This window comes from Argentina silus, assembly GCF_951799395.1.
Source record: "Argentina silus genome assembly, chromosome: X".
Classification (NCBI taxonomy): Eukaryota; Metazoa; Chordata; class Actinopteri; order Argentiniformes; family Argentinidae; genus Argentina; species Argentina silus.
Genome location: NC_139653.1, coordinates 43244038 through 43250037, shown reverse-complemented (window position 1 = coordinate 43250037; position 6000 = coordinate 43244038).

Genomic DNA, 6000 nt, shown 5'->3' with positions numbered 1-6000 from the left:
ATGGCAGGTGACCTTTTGTTAGGCAACTAGGTATCTGTTGTTGGGTCTCATAGGTTACACATTTTGTACTGCCCAGATGGCCAGGTGAGATGGGGTTGTTTCCTATTCCCCCTCCCCTAACTAGAATACCAGAGGGGTGGGCTATGTTCCTGATTAAATAGGCCACTCTTGAGAGCAATAATCAGAGAAGCCTAGCTGTAGAGGGTTGGGTCATAACATATTCCTTCCCAGGAAAGCAACTTCCAGACTCTCCATCCAAATCTGGATCAGGCTAAGCTAGCCTAGCTGTAGAGCTAGTAAGAACATGTAAATGCCTGTACTGTTTCCTGTCATACTGCAATGAAGATCAAGACCTCTCTCCGATATTCGTGGTCCAAACTGTTCATTCCACAACAGTAGAATCTCACAGTGGGAAAGCTGTAGTGCAAAAACTGCAAAATGTCCAAAAGTCCTATCCAAAAATCCAGTTCCGTCTTTTACCAAACACCTGCTCATTAATGCAATGCTGCATTTATGAGTCCCATGGGACTCTATTTCTCCAAGCACTGATCCAAACAAACAACTCAGTAAGGCTTAGTTGGCTTTGGCAGATACAAAAGCGAATTGACCGACCTTCACGTTGGATTGAGCTAAGTTTTTTTCCCAGAGATCAGTGGTGGGTAGCCTGTGCTGTATACTCAGACAGTGAAGGGGGGCCCCTAAGGAGTTGTATCCCTCAATCAAGCTCAGAGCTAGAAACACTGTGTATTTTTTTTGGTTGGCCATCCAGTGCAGTGGTCAATACTAAGCCCTCCTCCTCTGCATCGGAGTCAGTAGTTAATTACTGCAATGCTCCATAGACTTATAACACCTACAGATCTAGAGAGGAACTTTGTTGTATGCACAACAGTTATGGTTTCTTTATACTGATGTGATGGTGTGTGACAATGATAACAAGCGTTCTCAAAAGAACAAATCGAATGGAATCATTTAGAAAAGCTGTGTGTTCCATTTAAATGTCATTCTCTTGACACATACTTGCACACACATGGTCACACGCACACATACACACACACACACACACACACGCACACATGCACACACACACACATGCAAAGACACACACACACACACACACACATGCACACACAAACATGCACACCCGCAAACACACACACACACGCACACACACAATGACTGACTGCAGCACCAGCATCTGCTGTGCAGTGTGTCAGCTATGTCCCCATCCTGTCTCTCCCTCCGTCACTCTCTCAGCCGCCCCCTTCATGCACTGCCAGGGCCTGTGCACCACTCTGCTCCCATGCTCGCATTGGCTGGCTGAAACGCTAACTGAAAGCTGTCTACTCCAGTGGAGGCTGGTGGAGGTAGAAATCAAAGGATGGGCTCATTGTAATGCATGGAATGGAATAGCCTCCACCAGCCTCCCTTGGTCTATAATACAGCCAGCACTCTCAAAAAGAAAAACAAATGAGGGTTTAACGCAAAATCACCAAGTGACTATGCTGATTATGCATTAAAGATTAGATTAGATTAGATTAGATTCAACTTTATTGTCACTGTGCAGAGTACAATTACAGAGACAACGAAATGCAGTTAGCGTCTAACCAGAAGTGCAAAAAGCAGAAAGTGCAATGAACAGTATATACAAGTAGTGCAGTATGTGAGCAGTAAGTAGTGCAGTATAGTATAGTAGTGCAGTGTAAGCAGTAAATGAATAGCAGTAGTATTATAAGTAGAATAAATAGGTTACAGTATGAACAGTGTATCAGCATATGAGCTGTATAGGCAATGCAGTCTAGCAGTATATATGTATTAACAGTAACAATAGGGTAGATAGCAGAATAAATATAAATATGGAATGCCGTATTTGTAGGGTATAAACAGGTATAAACAGGTATGTACAGTATGTACAGATGTGTGCAGTGTATTAACTGTAGTATTAAGAAAATATATATATAGGGATATGTGCATTATGAACAGTATAGACAGATTATGAACAGTATAGACAGGTATGTACAGAAGGGCAGTGGTATGGAGTAAGAGCAAGTAGAGTTACTGCTGTAAGAGTATTGCAATGTCCGGGGGGGGTCGGTTGTCACCTAGGTGCAGAGTTCGTGTTCAGTAGGGTGACAGCCGCAGGGAAGAAGCTGCCTCTGAACCTGCTGGTTCGGGTGCGGTGAGACCTGTAGCGCCTCCCGGATGGGAGTGGGGTGAACAGTCTATGGTTGGGGTGAGAAGTGTCCTTGACGATGCTGCGTGCCTTACGCAAGCATCGTTTGCTCTGGACAGCCTCAATGGAGGGGAGTGAGGAACCGGTGATGCGTTGGGCAGTTTTCACCACCCTCTGCAGAGCTTTCCGTTCAGATGCCGAGCAGTTGCCATACCAAACGGTGACACAATTGGTGAGGATGCTCTCGATGGTGCAGCGGTAGAAGTTCACCAGGATCTGAGGAGACAGGTGGACCTTCTTTAGTCTCCTCAGGAAGAAGAGACGCTGGTGAGCCTTCTTTATCAGGGTGGTGTTGAGGGTCCAGGAGAGGTCCTCAGAGATGTGGACACCCAGAAACTTGAAGCTGGTGACTCGCTCCACCTCAGTCCCGTTGATGAGGATGGGGGTGTGTGCGCCAGCTTTAGACTTCCTGAAGTCCACAATGAGCTCTTTGGTCTTCCTGGTGTTGAGAGCCAGGTTATTGTCGTTGCACCACACTGTTAGGTGCTGGACCTCCTCCCTGTAGGCCGACTCATCGTTGTTGCTGATGAGACCAATCACGGTTGTGTCGTCTGCAAACTTAACAATGGTGTTTGAGCCATGTACAGGTGTGCAGTCGTAGGTGAAGAGGGAGTAAAGGAGGGGGCTCAGCACACAGCCTTGTGGAACGCCGGTGTTCAGGGTGAGGGTTGAGGAGGTGTGGTTGTGTAGCCTAACAGACTGCGGCCTGTTGGTTATGAAGTCCAGAATCCAGTTGCAGAGGGAGGAGTTGATGCCCAGTTGCCTGAGTTTGGAGATCAGTTTGGAGGGGATGATGGTGTTGAATGTTGAACTGAAGTCAATGAACAGCATTCTCACATAAGAGTTAGTCTTGTCGAGGTGGGACAGGGCGGAGTGAAGTGCCGTTGAAATGGCATCCTCTGTACTCCTGTTCTGCCGGTAGGCGAATTGAAAGGGGTCCAGTGTGGGTGGTAGGCAGGTCTTGAGTTGAGCTAAGACCAGCCTCTCGAAGCACTTCATGATGATGGGCGTGAGTGCCACTGGTCAGAAGTAATTTAAGCTCGTTGCAGTGGAGTGTTTTGGCACCAGCACGATGGAGGTGGTTTTGAAGCACGCGGGGACAGCTGCTTGGGCTAGGGACAGGTTGAATATGTCAGTCCAAACCTTAGTCAGCTGCACAGCGCAGGCCCTGAGGACGTGTCCGGGGATCCCATCAGGACCAGCAGCCTTGCGTGCATTAGTCCTGCTCAGTGCCGCACACACGTCGGTGGGAGATAGAGTGAGGGGCTGGTGATCCGCAGGGAGCACGGCCTTGATGGCCACCTCCTTGTTGTCCCTGTCAAAGCGGCCATAGAAGTGGTTCATTAAACCATCAGTGACTACGCTTATTATACGCTGATATAATACACTTTAATCAAAACCGAACTTTATTTAGAGTTGAGCACATCTTTTCCTTATTTTTGCCATGGATATATGACCACTGACCTGCCCTACTTATTGCCAGGCCTCAAGGCTTCATGTAATAAGAGCCAATGCTGCACTTAAAAGTCTGTTCCCATGCAGCAGTCCAGAAGAGCAAGACGATCTAATAGATGGGAAAGACCATGCCAGTTTATTTTAGATGCATTAGTCTATGCAGCGTTGGGGACACTCAGACATCTCTCCAGATTAGCCATTTAGTTGTAGGGTGGAAAACTACATTTGTGTGCCATAGGTTTTAGAAAAGCATACTGCAGTAAATCCCAGCAGATGAGGAGTTCTTGCATTAACTTTGGACTCTTTGTGCTCGTCTAAATTAGGTCATTTACAATGAAATCCAATTAATCACAGTTCTCAGAAGACAGAAATAATGGCATTTGTAAAAGGTTATTTTCCACGAAACCATTCTGTAACAATGTCCTTGGACACAGAGGCGGACTCGATAAGTATGGTGAGGGAAAACCCTGTTTATTTTATGAGTGTACGTCAGGACCTGGTTGACTTTCCAGTCGCCGCTTTCCAGCCCTCCTCCTGAAAGCAGAGGCACACACATCTTAAACCATTTTGTTAACGAGGCTTCATTCGCAACAGGTGTGCGACAAAGCCTCGCTTCCGCACCATGGCCACGGTCCTGTAGCACCCTCTACAGGCCGAACGCTGCACACAGGCCGGGGACACGACGGCCGACAGCCTACTCCCCCCCCCTCCTGCACGGGAGAGGAAGTCTGCCACGACCATCTGCACCCCCGGTCTGTGCATGACCGAAAAGTTTAAGGGCTGCAACGCGAGATACCACCGGGTGATCCTCGCGTTCACATCCTTCATGCGGTGGAGCCACTGGAGGGGAGCATGGTCGGAATAGAGGGTGAAAGCGCGACCCAGCAGGTAGTAGCGGAGGGCGCCGACCGGCCACTTGATGGCGAGGCACTCCTTCTCCACCGTGCTGTACCGGCCCTCCCTCTCCGACAGTTTGCGGCTCAGGTACAGCACCGGCCGGTCACCCCCCTCCACCCGCTGGGTCAGCACTGCTCCCAGGCCTCTATCCGACGCGTCCGTCTGTAGGGAGAAAGGGAGTGGTACCCAAGTGGTACCCCAGATACCAGATCTCCCTCCGCCCGATCACGCACTTTTTCGGGTTGGCCGTCAGCCCCGCCTGCCTCAGGGACCGCAAAACAGCAGCCACACGCTGCATATGCTGCGCCCAGGTGTCACTGTAAATGACAATGTCATCCAGATAGGCAGCAGCATAGGCAGAGTGCGGTCCGTGAGGCGCTGGAAAGTGGCTGGGGCCCCGAACAACCCGAAAGGGAGCACCGTGAACTGATACAACCCGAGCGGAGTGGAGAATGCAGTCTTCTCCTGGGATACCGGCAAGAGGGGAATCTGCCAGTATCCCTTCGTGCAATCCAATGTCGAAGAAAACCTGGCCGTGACAAGCCGGTCCAAGAGCTCGTCAACCCAGGGCATCAGGTAGGCATCGAATTTGGAGAGCGCATTAACCCTTCTATAATCCACACAGAACCGTATAGACCCATCCGGCTTGTTGACAAGCACGATGGGGCTACACCAGTCACTGCGGGACTCCTCGACCACACCCAGCTCCAGCATGGCTTCCAATTCCTTGCACACAATGTCTCATTTGTGTACCGGCAGCCTATAGGGACGCGTGCGCACCGTTAAACCCGGCTGCGTTTCTATATGGTGGTTGATAAGCGTAGTCCGACCGGGCAGGGGAGAGAACACGTCAGCGAACCTAGCTTGCAAATCTGCAACGTCCATGGCCTGGCTAGCAGAGAGGTGGTTATCAATACCGACCGGAGTGTTAATTTTTGATTTTGGGACTTCCGGTCCGAACTCATCTCTCTCTGGAACTATTGTAGCCAGAGCAACAGTGACCACGTCGTTCCATTTTTTAAGGAGATTTACGTGATACACTTGCAAGCTATCCCCCCGGCCCGAGCGTACTATGTCATAATCCACGTCCCCCATGCGACGTGTGACCACAAATGGCCCTTGCCACTTCGCGAGTAATTTCGTGCTGGAGGTGGGTAACAGTACGAGCACAGGTTAGTTCCCCTGTCGTAGAGGCGCTTTTGACGACCTCCTCCGCCGAGCTGTTCCCTGGGTCCAGCCACCGCCACGCGCTGTCCCGCAGCCGCTGGGCGTAGGCAAAGGGCCGGCTCCCCTCCTCCACCGTCAGGGCCCAGAACCGGGGATGGTGTTCCTCCGGGGTGAGGCCCAGGCGGTCTCGAATCGCCTGGGCTAGGGAGGGATAATCCCGCTGGGCGGCCGCTGGCAGGCTGTGGGCAGCG